Source organism: Fukomys damarensis, unplaced genomic scaffold (assembly GCF_012274545.1).
Source record: "Fukomys damarensis isolate Sample0158 unplaced genomic scaffold, DMR_v1.0_HiC HiC_scaffold_33, whole genome shotgun sequence".
Classification (NCBI taxonomy): Eukaryota; Metazoa; Chordata; class Mammalia; order Rodentia; family Bathyergidae; genus Fukomys; species Fukomys damarensis.
In genome coordinates, this window is record NW_022900945.1 from 46,619,382 (window position 1) to 46,638,350 (window position 18,969).

Sequence of the window (18,969 nt, forward strand, 5' to 3'; positions counted from 1 at the left end):
AAAAAAAAAAAAAAAAAAAAAAAAAAAAAAAAATATATATATATATATATATGGGGAAAATTGTTCAGCTGTACTGAATACGTATGATAATTTTTCTTGTCATGATCCTTATGCTATTTAACAACTATTTGCACAGCGTTTACAATGCATTAGGAATTGTAAGTAATCTAGAGATTTAAAGTAGGCCATAAACGGGTTATAAGCAAATACTATGTTGTTTTCTATAAGAAACCTGAGCATCTGAGGATTCTGGTATCCAGCTGTATTTTGTAGCAGCCTGAACAGACTAGTATAACCACTTGGGTGTTAGCTGCTCACTGATCAGACCGACCCTTTGTTTCCCTCTGCTTCTAATAATAAATTTTCATCCTAGCCCAAACAACCAGCCTGCCAAAATCACCTTGTAAAATTAGTTCTAAAGCTGCTATAATGAAGGGTTTGCATTCTCATGAGGACCCCGCATGCCACTCATGAAGAAGGAGCCTCTTCTCTCCCTGGCCTCCCCTCTGAGGGAGGCTGTAGCAATGTCATGGAATCCAGTGCAGGCCTCAGTGCCCTGGGGGAAAGGGCTTGGTCTGGCAACTGGGTGTTTCAACTGTGATGGTGACTGACATCTGGAACTGGCTCTGTTCCCACCTCATGCCAGCCCATCGTCAAGATTAATATCAGGGCCAACACTAGGGTCTTGACCGTGCTCCCGGACAGTTGGATTCAGAGGCCAGCCTTGTCTCTCCATGCAAAAGCCCTGTGAGGTGAACCATTTCACTAGGAACCCAGAGCTTTGGCCTGAAGTCCTTAGGAAAATATAGTTTATTCCAGTCCTTAAAGGACCCAACGCTGAAAAAGATGGTTTGTTAACTAGGTGTGATTTGTAAAAAGATTCACAACTGCAGTCCTTTTATTAGACTTCCCTTCTGCATTTGTTAGCTTTGCCATTACTGAGACATGATTTCCGACACCCAAAATTAAAGAAGGAGAGATTTAATTTAGCTTTCAGTTTCAGGGGACTCAGTCCACGGTTGGCTGACTGCTCAGAAATATCATGATGGACGGACATGGTGGAGCAAAAATGCTTAGATGGTGTGGCCAGAAAGGAGAGCGGAGGAGTAGTGTCACAGAGGAAGAGGCCAGAGACCCTATACTGTACCTAAGGCCATGACCCCACGATCCACCGGCACACACTCAGAAGTACGCTCTACTCATCTCTCAGGCAGCTCCCGTGCCAGTAGAGCTCCTAATCTTCAGCACTCTACCTTCTTTCCTAACAAAAATAAAAGGACTTCAAAAAATTATATTTTTACTTAAATTTCTCAAACAAATATAGACTCTGAAAAAAAAAAAAGGTATGTGTGAATTCGAAACAAGTCTGGGTCTTGATTTTCTGAAAACAAATCTGCCTTAGGCCTCCAGGGTGATTAGATCAGGCCCACGGATGATGATGCCTGGGCTTCTGGCTTTAGTGACTGGACCAGTGGAGCTGCAAGGCACCTGGGTAGCGACCAGAGAGGACCAGGTAGGAGAGTCTGCAGAGATGTGTGCAAGGACGCTTAATATTTGTGGTTTTGTGGCTATAGTGAGGTAACTTCTTGACATCATTGGAACCCGGTGTGTGTCCAATTTCAGCAGCAACCCCAGTGTGGGAAAGGCAGCTCCAGTACACTGCTTAGGCCCCCGCTTCTGCTGTTTCATCCATTTATGAAAATGCAGTGTTGGTGCTGTACACTGTGGGCCCCCAAAAGTGTATTCCATTTCTCTCCTCAGCACAAAATGCCTGGTGGAGACCTCACTGCTCCATGGGAATGTGAGATGAACCCCCCCCCCCCGCCCCCCCGTTCCTTTTTGGTGCCCAAGCAAACACACAAGACTGGTGGAGACCTCCCTGCTCCATGGGAATGTGAGATGAACCCCCCCCCCCCGCTCCCCAGTTTCTTTTTGGATCCCAGACAAATACGAATGAGACTTGCTTGTGTGCTAGGACATTTCTAAGCTCCAGTGCTACAAAATTCTTAGCACTGAGAATACAAAACTGTCATTATGGCATTTGCAGACCCAAAGACTGTATTTAAGGCTTCAGAATGATGCTTATTATAACCTTATCCTGGACTGTCATGCCAAAAACTCGACATGAATAGTCTCCTGCAAGGAAATTTGCCAGCAAGGGCAGACTGTATCTGATCACATAGGCAGTGTTCTGGGTTGGTCTCAAGCGGTAGAGTTGCGGGGAGACACAAATTTTCCCAAGGAGAATCCGCTCCGGGATGGCAGCGTCAGAGGTTCTGACGGGAATGGTACCTTGGGGCTGAGTATGGGGGCAGCCCTCTTGTCACCCATGGGAAGTGGCAACCGTGGGAGATGTGAGACCCTGAAAGAAAGACTGATGGCAGGGAAACTCATGCTTCGGTGGGGACTTGCGGGTTTTAAAGTCTTCTGGGGAGAATAAGAGGAGAATCTTCAGAAAGTCAAGCCCAGCACATAGAACTCCAAGAGGAGAGCAGAGGCATTTTCACTCTGGGACGTTCTTATTTTCTAAAAGCACTTCCAAATTCATCTTTACTTCTTCATTGTCAAAAAAATCTCGTATTTAATTTCTCCCTTTTAAAAAAAACTGAATTCAATTAGAAAGATTACAGCCCACGTTAGTAGTACCACCATGATCCATTGCCTTTTTATTTGTTTTTGGTGTGACTTGGGATTGAACACAGGACCTATGCACTGAGCTACAATCCCGGCCCTATTTTTTTTTTTTTTTTTTTTTTTTTTTTTTTTTTTTTTTTGCCCCTTTTTTTTTTTTTTTTTTTTTTTTTTTTTTTTTTTTTTTTTTTTGAGATAGGATCTTGGCAAATTGCTAATTTGCCCAGACTGGGCTCACACTTGCCATCTTCCTGCCTCAGCTTCCCACAGGGCTGGGGTTATGTTCATGTATGAGCACACCCATCTCATTGCCACATTTCAATACTTGTGTCTTTTTTTGATTGTTAAAAGCAAACCTGCTGTTACCTTGACTGTAAGGAGCAAAGAAAGTCATCCGCGAAAGGTTTTGTTCCAGGAAGATGAATCTGGAAGTGACACAGAAACCCTTTAGGGAGGTGTAGCAATGGTCTGCAGACTGCTCATTCTTTCCTTCCTCCAGCAAACATTTACTGGGCACTCGCTGTGTGCTGGACAGGTGCTAAGAGTCAGGTACATGAAGATGGTTTCTGGTGTTCAGTCATTTTAGCTCCTCCAAGAAACAGACCACCAGGAAGGATTTGATGGGCTAGAAAAATCCTAGGAGAAGTGCTTGTGAAAGGTAAAGAGGGAAGATGCAGGAATGGGTGGCGGTGTCCTCCGTGATCGTGACCTGGGTGTGGCCCCAGCAGGAAGAGAGGAAAGGGATCCCAGCTGAGCCAGCAGTGAGGTGTTCACACCAGCTGTGCTGCCCAAGAGCCCGCACAGGGCAGGTGCGGGCCAGCGCTGGCATGCCAGATGCCTACTGGCTGCGGGGGACTGGAGACCCAAAGCCACAGCAGACGCCCAGGTCAGCAGCTGGAGGCTGTCCGCCAGCCACACGGCCTGCAGAGGGTCCAGGCGAGGGAATCGGAGAGCAGCTACCACAGGGTGCAGCCTTCCAGGAGACGTAGCCATGCAGCTGTGTCCCAGGCCCAGGGACAGCCCTGTGGGGCTGGCTATCCTTCCTTCCATGTTCAATCGGCCACAGCCAGGCCAGGCAGGCAGCAAACACAGGTGGCTGGGAGGGGTGCTCACGTGCCCAGTGCAGCAGAGACGGGTGACAGAATCCAGCGATGTGTCAGACAGGGTGACAAGAAGGAGGAAGGTAACTGCTGATCAAAGAATGGTCAGGGAAGGGTTCTGGATAACGGGATGTGGCGGTTGACATGTAGAGCCTGACTAGGATGTGTAATACATACAGGACGACACACAGTCAAAGCTGCCTCTTTGGAACCCCAGACTCCTATGCCAGCTGTGCCAGTGGTCAGCTGTGAAACCCTGCTTAAATTCCTAAACTCTTCAAATCCCGGCTTTTTCCCCCCTCTTTTTTGAAGTGAGGGTCTCACTATGTTGCTCTGGCTGGCCTTCAATTTCTGGACTTAAGCAAGCAGTCCTCCTGCCTCAGCCTCCTGAGTAGCTGGGACTATTGGCATGTGCTACCATACCTTGCTCCAAGTCCCAGTTTCTTAACACATAAAACCGAGATTATAGCCCAGTATAGTCTAGGTGCACGCCTGTAATCCCAGCACTCAGGAGGCTGAGGCAGGAGAATGGCTGTGAGTTTGAGGCTAGCCTGGGCTACACAGTGAGTTTAGGGCCATCCTCAACTATGAAGTGAGACCCTGCCTCACACAGCAACAACAACAACTACAACAAAATAGACATAATAATACCTATTTTATAGGATTGCTATGACCACACATATAAATTCATTCACAGAGTGCCTGACCCATATATAATCCATATGTGGGAACAACAGCCCTTATTGTCTCTACTTCTGACACCCTAGACAATGCAAACACCTGCATAAAGTTATAACAGGGACCCAGGGCAGCCAGGCTAGGCAGCTGCTGTTTGTTCTCCAAGACTGGATCATGCAGGTACGGGAAAGGTGGGGCAGAAAGAAATGCGGTTGGGAAAGCAGGCTGAATCAGATGTAAAACCTGTTGGGTTTGTAGTGTCATTCGAACTGCCCTCTAGCTGAAGAACTGTTAAGGGAACTTGGGCTGGGGATAGAACTCAGTGGTAGAGCACCTGCCTGACACAGCATGCACTAGCCCTGGGCTTGATCCCCAGTATAATAAAAATGTGGGGGGGAGGAAGGCATTCTTCCTGGTAGCTGGCAGCTGAGCATGCCATGAAATAGAAAGCAAAGAGACTGGGAAGATGAGTTCAAGGGTTTTTCATTAATCCAAGCAGAAGTCTGGAAGGATCCAAGAAAGGGAATTAGGTTGGAAGGGTGCTGAGGTGGAGCAGAAAGGCTACGGCAGCCAGCAGGCATAGGGTGAGGAGGCATCTTGCTTGAGGACGATGCCTGGGCTTCTGGCTTTAGTGACTGGACAGGTAGAGCTGCGAGGCACCTGGACAGGGACTGTCAGGCAGGGGAGAGTGATCAGGGGTAGACAGGTGCAGACAAGAGAGCTGGGTGAGGGCACAGTGCATCTGAGCACCCGTGGGACCTGCAGGGCTGCTGGACAAATGGCCTCAGGGCTCTGATGTGGGCCTCAGAGGCACTGGAGACCATGGCCACAGACCGAGTGGAGCCTGGGAGTGTCAGAGGAGGGCCGAGGGCCACCCGGGTTAGATCCTTGCTCGGGCCTGCGTGGTTCACCCGGCTAGTCCCCTGCGGCTACCTCAGCACTGACAGGAAGCAGGGAGATGCTCAGCCTGCCCCTCCCAAGCACCTGGAACCCGTGAGGATACTGAGCGGGCAAACAAACCACAGGGAACCCACGAGTGAAAACCAGCTTGGACTGAAAAAAAATGAGTCCAATTCATCAGGCTGTGGGGGGAGGGTAGGAATGAGTGCAGATAAAAGAAACCCCAAGTTAACAAGAGACCTTCTTTCTCCCAAGGCCGTGCTGTGGCTGTGAAGTGAATGCCTTTCAATTCTTTCCAATAATATCCCTGGTGAAACTTTTAGAGCCTTCAGTGACAAACAGTCCATCGTGCCATGGGTTCGCTGCCACTGCATTAGATGGACTTTGTTAGACCCTTCTAAGGGTCTGCGAAGCTGCTCTGGCCTTGTGACTGTGCTCTATCCTTTCCTCTTCCCCTGACCCCACCCCAGAAAGCAAAGTCCGCAACAGACTCCTGTTTTCCTTCTACCCTCCTGGCAGCCTTCAGCAGAAACACAGAATTTACAAAGGGTGCAGCCCACCCACCTTGTGCACCAGCACCCCCTTGTACCGATGGAGCCTTCTCTCGCTGGATCAGTCCAGCAAATCTGCGGGCTTGTGTGCATGCGTGCGTGCGTGGACCGTCTTCTGCCTGGTGGCCTTGGGTGATGTGGTTTTAATAATATGTGCACCCTAAAATCAGGAGTATCTCTGATGGCAGCTTGCTAACCAGCTGCATCACTAGGGGTCCCTGAACCGCTCCTTGGAATAAAGTGTAAAGGGAACAACATTAATTGGAAATCTGGATGGGAAAAGGCCTGCCCCACATGGTGGGAACTCGACAGCCCATGCCCAGAGAACTGCCTTCTCTTCCGGGCTACGTTTGAAAAGGAACACAGGTAAATAGGCCCAATTTAAGGGAGAATGGTCAGGTTACTACAATAACTCAACGCAAGTCACAGGAGGAATGGTTCTTTGCCCGAAAATGCAAGGAAACCATCTTCTATTATCTAGCACAACATTGAAGAGGAGGGAGTGAAAGCAAAGAGGGATTTCCAGGTGGTCAGAGCCCGCTCAGCAGAGGAAGAAGCTCACTGGCAATCACACAGGCCATACGAGGTCTGGGGACTTCAGGAGGCATAGTGGGAGGGTTTAGCTCCAGGAAGCAGGCCAGGGTCTCCTGAGTGCCGCAGGGACATTGGACTAGATGACTTGCAAGGTCCTTCCTGTCCAAAGCATGTGTTCAGAATGCACAGGGACAGAGCAAACGCCTCCAGCTCCCTTCTCAGGCAGGCCAAGCGAACGTGGGTATGGAGAAGGGAATGAAACCAGCCCAAGCCCTCTCCTAAGGACACACCTCCCTTGGAATGAACCAGACAATATGCAAACTCAAGCATCTGACCTGGCTGCTGGGCCAGCAGTATTGCAAGAAAGCTCTGGCTAGACAGGAATCTTCAATGGAGGTTTTGGAGAAAGGGCCGCTGGGTTTGGAGGCAGGAAAAGAGACTGAAAAAGGAGTCCCCAGAGAGTGGGTGGGCAAGGAGAGCCACGAAGGCAGCAAGGGCCTGATGCGAAGAAGCTGTGGGCAGTTCCTGGTGTTCCAGTGTTCCGAAGAGGGATGTGGATAACAAGACAGGGCGGTAACAAAGAAGAAGAAGAAGAAGGAGGAGGAAGGAAGGTGGAAGGAAGAAAGAGTCTTCATCGTGACTGGAAGTGAAAGCACTCCGCTGAGGCCACCATGATAGAGAAAGAAAGAAGCCTATGCCTCCCTGGACCCCTGATTCTGGCTTCTGTGCCCTTTGCTCCCTTGGTAGAGTCAAATTTCCAGCTGTCTCCAAGGTCTCATTCAGCTCATGTCAGGTATGGGGCTTATGTCCATGGGTGTGTTTGGCTGTAAGTACAACTGGTGGCTCTTGGGAATCCAGGGACAGACGGGAAAGCAGAATGCAAACCCTGTTATCAGTTCCTCAGCTTCCCCAGGAGCTAGCAGGTCCTGTTTTTCTTGTCCATCAGCTCCTCTACCCTGGAAAGACAAGGCTGGAAGGAGAAAGTGCTCAGGTGGGTGAGGCCCTCCAGGTGGACAGAATGCTCGGCATTTCCTCCGGGAAGGGGCTGACCACAAATAGACAGCAACTTTCCTGGAGCAGAGAGTGGGCATCAGAGGTGAAGGAACAGACTCGGAGCCTGGCCATCGATTATGCTCCTTTCAGAAACGTGGCCTGCCAAGGTCAGAGCCCAGGAGTCCCGGAGTTGCAGAGGGAGGCTGGTGACATCACCCGAGGGTCCTTGTCCTTTCACCAAAATGCCGTCACCCTCTGCACAATGACTGCAGCAGCATCTGGGGAGGCAGGAGCTTGCACGGAAGTGTGATTTATGAAGTCTTCTTTGGCCCTGCTTTGTTACCACAATGCACATCTTCAGGGGCACTCGCGGCACTGCAGTGGCTAGTCTGGTTATGATGCCACATCCGTCCTCACCGGCCTCGGCCCAGACTGTTACTATGATTCTGTTGCATATAACTCCTTAGTAAGTCATTCCTGAGAGGGGCAAGGGCCTCATCTTTTTTTTTATGTCCTCAGTATTCAACCCAGCTCCTGGCATAGACTGGGGCTCAGGAAACGTCTGGTGAATGACTGAAGTTCACATAACTAATCAAATTTAAACTGGAGCTCTATGTTCATCACCTATGGATGTCTGGTTTCTGGCCCCTGCTCAGCAACAGCCCCACCCCCACCTCACAATGATGCATCCACTTTGAAACGTAGTGCGGATTCATGTACTTAGGTTTTGATTCCCTGAGTTCCTCAGCTGCAGCCAACTTCACCTAGGCCCAGATCCCTGAGGACACAGACTGCAAGCTACAAGCTGCATGCTGCAAGCTTTCATATTAAAAGTTCAGGGGATGTGGTTGGAAGACAGGTCCTCATTCTTTGAGTTTTGTTAGGGCGTACATTATTAAAAATGCAGACAGTAAGGCCACTAAATCACATCTTACTAAATACAGAATGTTCACTCCAAGGCACACCGGTGCGGGGAGAGTGATTATCAAAGCAGGGTCTTTGTATCTGGCACACAAGGACGAGGTCCTGACTACCATTTACTGTGGCTGTGGCTGTGGGCTTGTTTCTTAACCTCTCTAGGACCCAGTTTCCTCAGCTATGGAAACAGACCCTTAGTATTGGCCTGACACAGAATAAACTTGGAAGAAATGCTAGCTGCTAACCACAGAGTAGCCATGGAGCTCAAACTGTCCCCAAGTTTCAGGTGAGTTCTTCATCACCTGGGCAAGGGCACACAGGTGGATGATCAGGCAGACAGATCCTCGCAGAGCCACAATCTTGCTGCATTTATCTGGTTGAGTTTTTACATGGATTTTGGGGGAACAGCCAAAATGAGTCCAGTCTGCAAACCAGCACCTTCAACGTTCCGGCCAAAAGGTTAAACACTTAAATTCTCTGTGAGGCCCCACATGAATTTGCTTAGTGATTTTCTCACTCTTCAGAGTATTCAGAAGCTTAAACAAAAGCTAACAAAAACTTTATGGCCTTGCCCCACCAGACCTATTTGAGTGAAAGAAGCATTGTTTAAAATCAGTTGAAGTCCAGTGCTCCTGCAATAGTGCCTGTATGTGACAGCCCTCCCTGGGTCTCCCAGAAATCCTGGCCACCTTTTTAGCTTGCATAGCAAATCCTTCTAGGTGTGTTGAGCATAAAGGTAATTTTCAGCCTACCTTAAGCAAATTTCCCAAATTTTGAATCAGTGGAGTGGGAAATAATGAGATTTCAGTGTTTCCATAATGACATTCTCCATTCTTCTGATTTTAGGAACTGTCATCCCAAGAGGAGCTGGGGACCTCAGCTCAACCCCACCCATGAAGTAGTCACTACCGAGCATTTCAGCGAGCATCCTGAAGAGGCACACATGGATTTATTAAGCAGAAAAGAAGGGTGAGCTCCAGAAGGAGTGCAGGTGCTCAGGAGGGAGGCACATCTTGGGCCCGGCCTGGAGGTGTTTATATGTTGTTGGGGTTGGAAATCTCTGGAATTGAGAATCTCTGGTATCAGATGAAAAGAGGGGAGCTCAATTTACAGTTGAAAGGCAAGGGGCCTACTTTACAAAGACCTTCATAATGAGTTTCCTGGAGGAGGGGGGAAGCGCCATTGTAAAGTTGGGTAATTTTGTTTCCCAAAGCTGCAGTTTTCTCTAAAGTACAATTGTAAAATTGTGACATTTTTCCCCTTGTCTCCTTGCTGCCTATTTTTATTTTTGTCTATCTTGCATCAAAATCATTTTCATCTTTGATGTTCTAGTTTAGCCAGCTTCTCTAAGTTGAACTGAGGTGAGATTTAAATCAAATACAATTCTATAGATAAGCATGCTCTACAAACTACACAGCTCTGGAAGGGGTTGTTATTAGTAAATTACGAAATCGCAGATCTGAGCTCTGACTCACTGCCTGGTCCACCTTCTCCGGCAGCACGCTTGCTTGCTCTGAAGGTGTGGAGTGTGGTCCAGTACAGTATCTTCCAGGACAAAGGTGGACACAGAAGTTTGGTGCCTGGCATGTACCAGACAGAAACGTACAGAAAGAAATGGAACTTTGTGTAGTGCTGTCTAGAAATAGCCAAGAAGAATCCCTCATTCGCCTCTGAAACCTACCCTTTGGTTTATGATTGGCACTGCTCTTTGATCTGCTTTTTGCCGTCACTTCCGGTTCATTTTCAGCATGTAGACGTCTTTTGAGCCCAGTCCAGCTAGCTCAAATGCCACTTCCTTAAAGAACTGTATCTGATCATCTCAAGTTCAAGGGCCCTTCCCTCTCCTCTGAATTTTTTGAACTCCTCTGCTTTGACGGCTGCTAGGAAGCAAAGCACTTCTCTTTCATTAGTTTGTAAGCAAGTGGGCAGCGAGTTATGTAGGGTTGACTGTGGCAGATGCCACCATTGTCCCAACTGCCTTTCTTCCCTTCTTCTTTGAAGTAAGCTGTGTCAGAGCACAAGGGTGCTTAGCTAGAGCTACATTTCTCAGATTCCTTCACAGACAGGCAGAGCCCAACCAGAAACTGTTCGTTGCACAAGGGCAGAAGTGAGGTACACGTCCACTTCAGATCTTAACAGTGGAAGAATGTGATCCCTTTGCTCTTTCCCCTTCCCATGGCCTGGAAAGAGAATATGGCAGACAAGTACCTGCTCCAGGGACGGCAAAGCAGCAAGACAAAAGGAACCTGGTAAAGATCCCTGCCACCAAGCCTGCTCGCCCCACACACTTAGGTGGGAGCGGGATAAACTAATGCTTTCTCTTAAATGATTCTATTTTGGAATCACTTTGTTGAAACAGTTTTGCCTAATCATTCATTAATCATTTTACGAGTGCTCATAACATTGTGGTGGGTGAATGCATGGGTACATGAATAGATGAATGAAAACAAAAGTAAAACCAGGGCATAAATGAGCACAGTTGTAGGTCTGCTGGGAATATACCTATGTTATCTTCTTAATGGTGTCTCTGGTGAAAAAGAGTCAGGAAAAATCTGGGAGAAGGTGGGCAGAACTTATGCTTTAGAGGGTAGATACCTCAGGGAATCCAGTAAGCACTGATTTTTTTAAAAAAATCTATTGGGCTACTTCCTAGGAATCTGCTATCAGAAAACTCAGAAGTGCATTTCCTGCCATCGGGAGCTGAGCTGAAACATCTGAAGGGTGGAGCATCAGAGTTTTGCATGGCAAATCTATGCATCTAACAGCACAGTCTTCAAGAAATGCAGCTGTTTTGGCTAACAAGCAACCAACTACCTCTGTAGGTCACAGTGGCACCACACGGTGAAGATAGGTCATAGGGGCTCCACGTTCCTCACGGGGAAGTGAGATTGGGCATGTGACAAGACTCTGAGAAAGGCTAAGCATCATCATGGATGGCCATTGCTGCAGCTACTCGGCCACTGCCTTTCATGATCCTTCCAGGGATCACCCACGGATCCACAGTCCAAGTCTCCTTTCCCCATTGGGGTTCCCATCATGAAAAATGTGTCCCACTCTTGAGATGACCTAGCTGATGCGCTAGTTACAATTGTCCCTCTAGACCAATGGGAGACAGTAAGAGTGGAGCAATACAGAGACCCCAGGCATCTGGGGCCATGGGAGCTGTAGAAGGAGGTAGAGGAGAAAACGAGAGCCAAATGCCTCCCATTTGTAGTTTCCCTGTGCAGGTCTTACAGGGATACCTGGTAGGTGTAACCATTGTGCATGCAGAGCTTTGCCCTTGATAGTGAGGAAACAGTGCAAGCACAGTACTGCAAAGACAGCCCTGTGCTTCTGTCCAGAAACAACATCCCCCCGTGACGAGGATCAGATATCCCCGGAGCATTAGAGATCTCTGGAGCTCGGCAGGTGAGTAATTGTGCCGAAAGTCCTCCGAGCTAGCGAGTAGGACTGAGCTGAGCACCTGTGAGGATGGTGACACTGGGTCTGCACTGCTGCAGATGGGGCAGCATTCCCATGGAGGAGCGAAAGAGCTTGGGGACCTTGGGGAAGGAAGTGCTTTGCGAAGGTGCAGAGCCAGGGGAGTCAGCCAGGACTTCCAGGGGGACCGCCTACCACTGAGTTCCGGCCTGGGTGTTTACTTGAAAACCTTACCTTAAACATGTGCACAGAATTTCACAATGATGCCAGTTTCATAGGGCTGCTGTGACGAAGGGCCTCAATTTGAGTGACTTAAGACAACAGAAACATATTCTCTTGGGCAGGAGGTGTAGCTCAGTGGGAGAATGCTTGTGAGGCATGTGAAGCTGGATTCGATTCCCAGCACCACGAGGAACAAGAAAAGAAAGAAATGTATTTCCTCACAGTTGTGGAGCTAGGAGGTCCAAATTCACTGTATTCACAGGCCCACCCTCCTGTCTTAGGCCGAGAGGGAGAAGATACTCCATACGATATTCCACACCTCGCTCCTGGCTCCACCACTGATGACCCCTGGCTCAGAACAATATATACAGCTCGAGCTATGCCTCTGTCTTCACAGGGCCACATCTCCTGTCTGTGTGGGATCTCCTCATGTTCTTCTATTATAAGGACAGTGGTTGTCAGGTTTATGGCCTTCTAGATAATCGACGATGATCTCATCTCAAAATTCTTAATGTAGTTACAACTGCAAAGGCCCTTTCTCCAAATAAGGTGCTATTGACAAGTTTCAGGGGTTGGAAGTATGCCTGTCTTTCTTGGGGACCAGCGTTTAACTCACTAGAAGAATTTATTTCAGTTTTCTTCTGCTAGTACCAAATTATCTCATTCTGACCCGTAACAGTGCTTTGGCTGCCAGAGGCAATAAAGACTTACAATCGAAAATGAACAATTTGCCTATTACTGCCTTTGGATGGAAACACAGCACAGTGTTTACTGAGACCTGGAAAGAACAGAGAGGGAGAGAGGGAGATAGAAAGACAGAGAACATTTTATTTAAGCCCCTAACACCAAAGACAATCTTACTTTCCTTAGCTATATCACCAATTAGAATGACTATACAAATTGTTATGTGTTGGTGTGGGTGTCGTGTTTAAAAGACCCATTTGATAAGAATCTATTGTTATTTTTCTTCACTCATCACTTTTGGTTTTATTTAGTAGTTTGAAGACCACTTTTTATTTATCATCCGATCATCGTATCCTTCCCTAGACTCTGTTTTCTCTTGACAGCACCCCTGGCTCTCTCTCAGGTCTTCAGTGATGCGCAAAGATAGGAATTAGAGGTTCCTTCATCCTGTAGCTCCTTGCTCTCTTCCCCTTACTCTCCTTACTCTCCTCCTACCTGTTCTGTCCATCTCAGCATGGTGACCATGCTGGATGGGTGGCATCTGAGGAGGCCCTGGGAGCAGAGCTGGGGAGCTGATAGGATCCTCTTTACTGATCAAGGACCACTGCTTGGGAAGCTGTCAGGTTCGTTCATTTGCCCTTCATTCATCAGAAGCAGAGCACCCGTCATACGCAAGTCAACTTTTTAGGTCTTAGGAGGTAGGGGAAGGTAAAGTCCACCCCAGCCTCAGAAGTGTTTAAAACCATCTGAAACCGTCTTTCAGACTGAGAATGCTGAACGCAAAGTAAAGACAAGGTCATGCCAAGAGAGCAAGCACCGGATCCACTGCACAGCCTCGCTGTGTTACTTCTGTAAAGCACCAGCCATGTCCGCTGCCCCCTTAGCACTGGCGCCAGCACCCTGGTGAGGTTAGCAGCTGCTCTGCTTTTGGAGACGCTGAGGCTCACGTTGTGAATTGTTTTGACCTAGATTCCCAGCCAGGAAGAGGCAGAGTCCAAGCTCAGGCTGCCTCCATGAGTCTGTGTTCTTCCCACTTGGCCATGAAAGAGATGGTTTTTTGTTTGTGTGTTTGTTGTTTTGTTGTTGTTGTTGTTGTTTTGCTTTTCTCTTTCCTGCCTTGAATTCTCAGCCATTTCCAGTCTCTTCCCCTGCTCCTGAGACCCCATGCCCTTCATGGTATCTCTGGTCCATCCCACCCAGGGGTGGCACCAGCCAGCTCCTCTTCACCCGCGTTGTTTCTCAGTTCTGTAATTTGATAAATTATGCTAATAGATGAAAGCAGGTCGAACGTGGCAGATTTTCAATTCTATTTTAAGCTGTGGGGAAATGAAGCTTTAATGGAAATGAGACGAAGCCTACTTAATAAACATGCTGGCTGAAGGATAGACCACCTTCATCATTAGGCAAACTTTGACCCAGCATTTACTACCCTGGAGGAACTAACTGGGAAATGTACTGGAGGGGATGTATGCTTGCTCCCCCAGGGTCTGATCCAAAGAAAGAGTTTGGAGTTGAGTGACTATCAGAGAGCCCTGCCGAGTCCTGGCCGTCAGAAACAGAGCAAGTGACAAGCTCCCGGCACTTACTGTTTTTCAAAAATAGGGATAAAAAGAACTACTCTCAAAGTTCTTGTGATGTAATGGGTTGAATATGGAGATATATTTAACCAGGCGTTAAAAGTTTAATTTTTGAAAATGTCAATTCCTTTCCTTCTCCAGGAGCTTACATTCCAATCATCAGCATAAATTGACTTGAGCTTAAGTCCAAACCCAGCTCCAACATCCTCATTTTTCCTGAACTTTGCAAAACAATAACACCTCTGGGGAGGAGGTAGGAGGCTGCAGGCACAGTGAGGGACACAGGTGAGAGGGTGGAGAACAAGTGACAGAATGAGGAACAGGTAAAAGTCCAGGGCATAGGTGAGAGGGCAAGGTGCAGGAAAGGACAGGGTACAGGTGAGAGGGTGCAGTGCAGGGGTGTGGCCAGGTGGGTAGGGTCAAGCACGGAGGGGTTTAGTGGGCAGGAAAGGAGGGCAGTGCTGGCTGTCCAGGAACACGCCTTCCCTCTCTGGGTGGTTTATTGTCTTCCTCATTTTCTTTAAAAATGTGTTTTGAATTATAAAAATTATATACACTTATAAAAAGAAAAGGCCCAACCAAAGCAAAATTTTATAAATTCTTTTATAAAGCACATGTAAATTGAGTCTTTCACTCTCTCAGTCTTACCACCAGACACTAAGTACCGTTACAAGGTGGTGTTACCCTTCCTCACCTTTATCTCTTCTTGTCAAATGTACTTTTTAAAGTTAAAATCATTGCTTTGGGGTGGGGGTGTGACTCAATAGCTCAGTGTTTAGTATTCGCAAGGTCCTGGGTTTGATCACCAGAACCACCACCACTAAAAAAAGGAGAGAAGTGTTTTGATTTGAAAACAATGGCTTTCCCAAAAATTGTTCTTTGATTCATTTTTGTGGTTGTTGCTATTTTATTCAAAATCTATCATGGCCAACTTTCCAAAATAAATCTCATTATTTGAAAGAGCTATGTCCTCTTACATAGCATGGCTGTAAGCCATAATTTTTAATTAATTTAATTTGTTCTCCATAAATTGTCTCCAGTGCTTTTCCTGTTATAAGCAATGGTATGATGTCTTCATTAATTCACCAATATGTACTGAGTAGCTACACTGAACAGCAGCCGGCTGTGCCTTAGGGAAACAACGGTCACTGTCCCCGTGCCCAAGGAGCTCCCAGGCTGTGTGAGGCTGAGTGCAGTGACCACACCAGTATAAAGCCACCGCTGTGACTGAGAGGCACACAGACCCCGGGGAATACAATAGCCAGGTATAAGCCGGTCAGAGAGGAAGGGTTGCCCGAAGGAATGAGGCTGCAGTAGTAGCAGTCATGGTGAAGGAAAGTCATGGTTCTTTCTTTTGTGCAGCAAACAGTTCCTGAGTAGCCAGCGGTGAGGGGAGCCGGCGATGTGTGAGGACAAAGGCAGCCAGGGTGGCAGGGGTTTCTGGAAACTGTGTAGAAGAGAGGCAGTCTGCAGAGCTGGAGGGCAGGGCCCACATTCTGCTTGGGGACTTGCCCTTGTCCCAAGCACCAGGTAAACTCATGAGGTATGGGACAGAGGTGACAGAGCTCAGACTGTGGTGGTTGTTATGGAGAGGGAGGAGAGGTGAATATTTTAGAAATAGTAAGAAAATAGAAGAAATAGCATCAATAGGGGGTTGTTGACTGACCGGAAGTGGGGGTGCTGTGGGTGGGGGCAGTGAGGGAGTAGGCGAATCCCAGATTTCCGGTTTGTGTCATTTGCGAAGTGCTGATGCTGTTTATTGGGACAAGCAAGAGTGGGAAGGGAATGCAGGATACAATCGCCGCCTTCTTTCAGTCATGTGGTCGCTATCCCTCTCCTTACCGAACCCTCACTCAGAGAAATATTCCTCACTTTAGCATAATCCCGATCCATCTTCCTACTTTTACATTTCTCAAGAGTGGGAGCCAGACTTTTTAATCTTCAAATCCTCAATGCCATGACTGATTACCAAAATCTGGGTGACTTTAAAACAACAGAAATTTACGGTTCTGGAGGCCAGCCGTGACAACCAAGGTGCCAGCAGGGTCGTGTGGCTTCTGAAGCTTCCAGGGGACAATCTTTTCTGGACTCTTCCAGCATCCCGGGGTTTAAGTGTTCAAGTGTTGGCTTAAGGCAGCATAACACCGATCTAATCCTAAATCCAAGATAATCTTATCCCAGGGTCCTTAACTTCGTTAAGTCTACAAAGACCCTTTCTCCAATCAGGATCACAGCCTCAGGGTCTGAGGGTGGTGGTGTGAACATACCTTTGGGGGGGCCCTGCTACACCCACTGCCTTGTATAAGCACCCGGTGAACAAGACAACTTATACAAAAACAGTACAGTAGTGCCAAAGCGGGGTGGTGGGGGTGTCACCCTGATAAACTGGACAGCAGGAGGGCCTCAAAGCCCCATAAACACAGCTCTGTAGTGAAGAATGTGTCCCCTAGGCCGATGATTCACAAGTTACCCGCTATATAAATCACCTGGTTACCTGTTAAACCTAGAGTCCAGATTCCCAGGTCCCTCCCAGACCCACTGGAGTAGATCGAAGTCCTGAATGCTTCACAAGGGCCCCAGACGATTGCAGTTTCCTTCCCAAAGTCCACTGAAGCCTGCTGGTGGGAATGCGAAATGGGGAAACTGCTACGGAAAATGTTAAATGCACACCTGCCATGTAATCCAGGTACTGTATTTAACGAAGAAAGAAGAAAACATCATCTACACAGGGACTTGTAGGCCAGTGTTCATAATAGTGAAAAACTGGAAATAGCCCAGATGCCCATCAACAAGTGATGGTACAATCAAATTATGGTATGTATTGGAGAGTCATATTCATCCGTAAAAAACAATGCACTACACACAACATGGAAACATCTCAAAATATACCAAGTGAAAGAATACAGATAAAATAAGAGCACACACTCAATGACCCCATTTATGCACAACCAAGAAAATGCAAATGGATTTATGATGTCAGAAAATGAAGCAGTGATTACTTGGTGATGAACGGAACAGAGGGCTTGGGAAGGGACCAAAAAGCTACAAGGAAACTTTCCAGTGTAGTAGATGTATTCAGTACCTCGATCATGATGATGTTTCACACAAAATACACCACATTGTATACTTTCAATATATTGTTTACCTCATAGTTCAATAAAACCATTATTTCAAATGCATAGGAACATTTTTTTAATTAAAGTATGAGCATGCTCAGATTTCAAAAGTCTGCTAGTTTTACTGAAATGGAGAAACTAGAGACACGAGAGAATTGGGAGACAGGAGAGATAAGGAAACCAGCCAGGGGATGATTACACCCAGTCAGGCACAGCAATCTGCTGTTTCCTCCAGTTTGGTTGTTGGGTACTCTTACTGTGGGAAGATTCTGCAATTTATTTACCAGCCTCCCAGTGAAGGACACTTAATTTATATCCAACTGTGAAGTATAACAAAACTGCTTTGATGAAAAAATCTTGTGAGTTTCCCCAAGTCCTCACAGTGAAACCTACAAACAACATGCTTGAGTCATGGAGTTTGAGAGGCTTCAAAAGTCAAATTTATTAAATTGATAAATTGGTCCCTCCAAAGTCATTGCAAAGAATCCACTCCTTTCCGTATTTTATGCAAGTTACCATTGCTCTATATCTTCATTAACACTTGCCGTTGTCAATAATTTTAAATTTTGATCTCACTGTTCTTCAAGATTATTAGTGAGGTTGTGCATGTTTTAGTTCTCCTGGCCATAGAGCTTTTCTCCTCTGTGGATCCTGTATGTATACTTCACCCATCTTTCTAGTGGACCACTTGTCTTATTCTATTGATCTGCAGTTCGCCTTATGTTTTTTATTGGACTCATTTATCAGCCATATGCTTTGTAATTTTTTTCTTCCAATAGATGGCTTACCTTTTCATTTTGTTTTATGGCGGCCATTGTTACATGAACTGTTAGTTTCCTGATGCTTCTGTAACCGATTACCATAAACATAGTGACTTCAAGCAGCAAAATTATTATCAGACAGTCCTGGAGGTCAGAAGCCCAAAATGAGTTTCACTCGGCCACAATCAAGGTGCTGGCAGAGGTGTGTTCCTTCTGGAGGAGCTCAGGTGGGGCTGGGAATCAGATTCCTGTCCTCTGGCTACAAGAGGCTGCCCATGCCTTGGCTGTGACCTCTCCTCCACCTTCACAGCCACACAGAGTCGTCCAACCTCTCACTCGGACACTGCTGCCTCCTTCTTACAAGGACCCTGGCTCAGCCCAAATTGTTACATACTTCGCTTCCTTCTATGGTCTTCACCATATAGTGAGCTTTCGTAAATGTGTAGATTTGCTTCCAGGCTATTTCGGTCTTTATTTATCTCCTTTTCTGTTTCTTAAAGTGTGGTGCATGGAGCAACTGTGCCAGCATCATCTGGAGCCTGTTAGGAATGCTGAATCCCAGACCATGTGAATCTCAATCTGTCCTGAACAAGATCCCCACCAGATTCTTATGCGCGTGAAAGTTTGAGAAGCCCTAGTTTACCCAATACTTTTGGGATCTTCATGACTCTGGCTTTATAGTACAATACTCTGGTAAGTCAAATTTCCCCTTCTTTTCCTCTTGGTGTAGCTTAGCTTGAGAAGAATTGGAAATTTTTTAATAATCTAAATCAATTCATCCGCTTATTATAGTTCTTCTCTTATTTTGATCTTTTACATTTTCCAATAAGCCTTGGTATCTTTTCCATTGAGGTCTTGTGCTGTGTATTTTTTTTTTTTTTTTT

At 46.9% G+C, this 18,969-nt stretch overlaps 1 long non-coding RNA gene across 1 annotated transcript in view; it reads left to right on the top strand.

Annotated features, from left to right (window-relative positions):
• LOC117284034 overlaps positions 1-18,969 on the top strand; it is a 29,390-nt gene that overhangs the window by 2,228 nt on the left and 8,193 nt on the right. Inside the window, exons 2-3 of the long non-coding RNA XR_004515119.1 lie at positions 9,152-9,274; positions 18,586-18,778. This is a non-coding gene — a long non-coding RNA (uncharacterized LOC117284034). The remainder of the gene's footprint in view (positions 1-9,151; positions 9,275-18,585; positions 18,779-18,969) is intronic.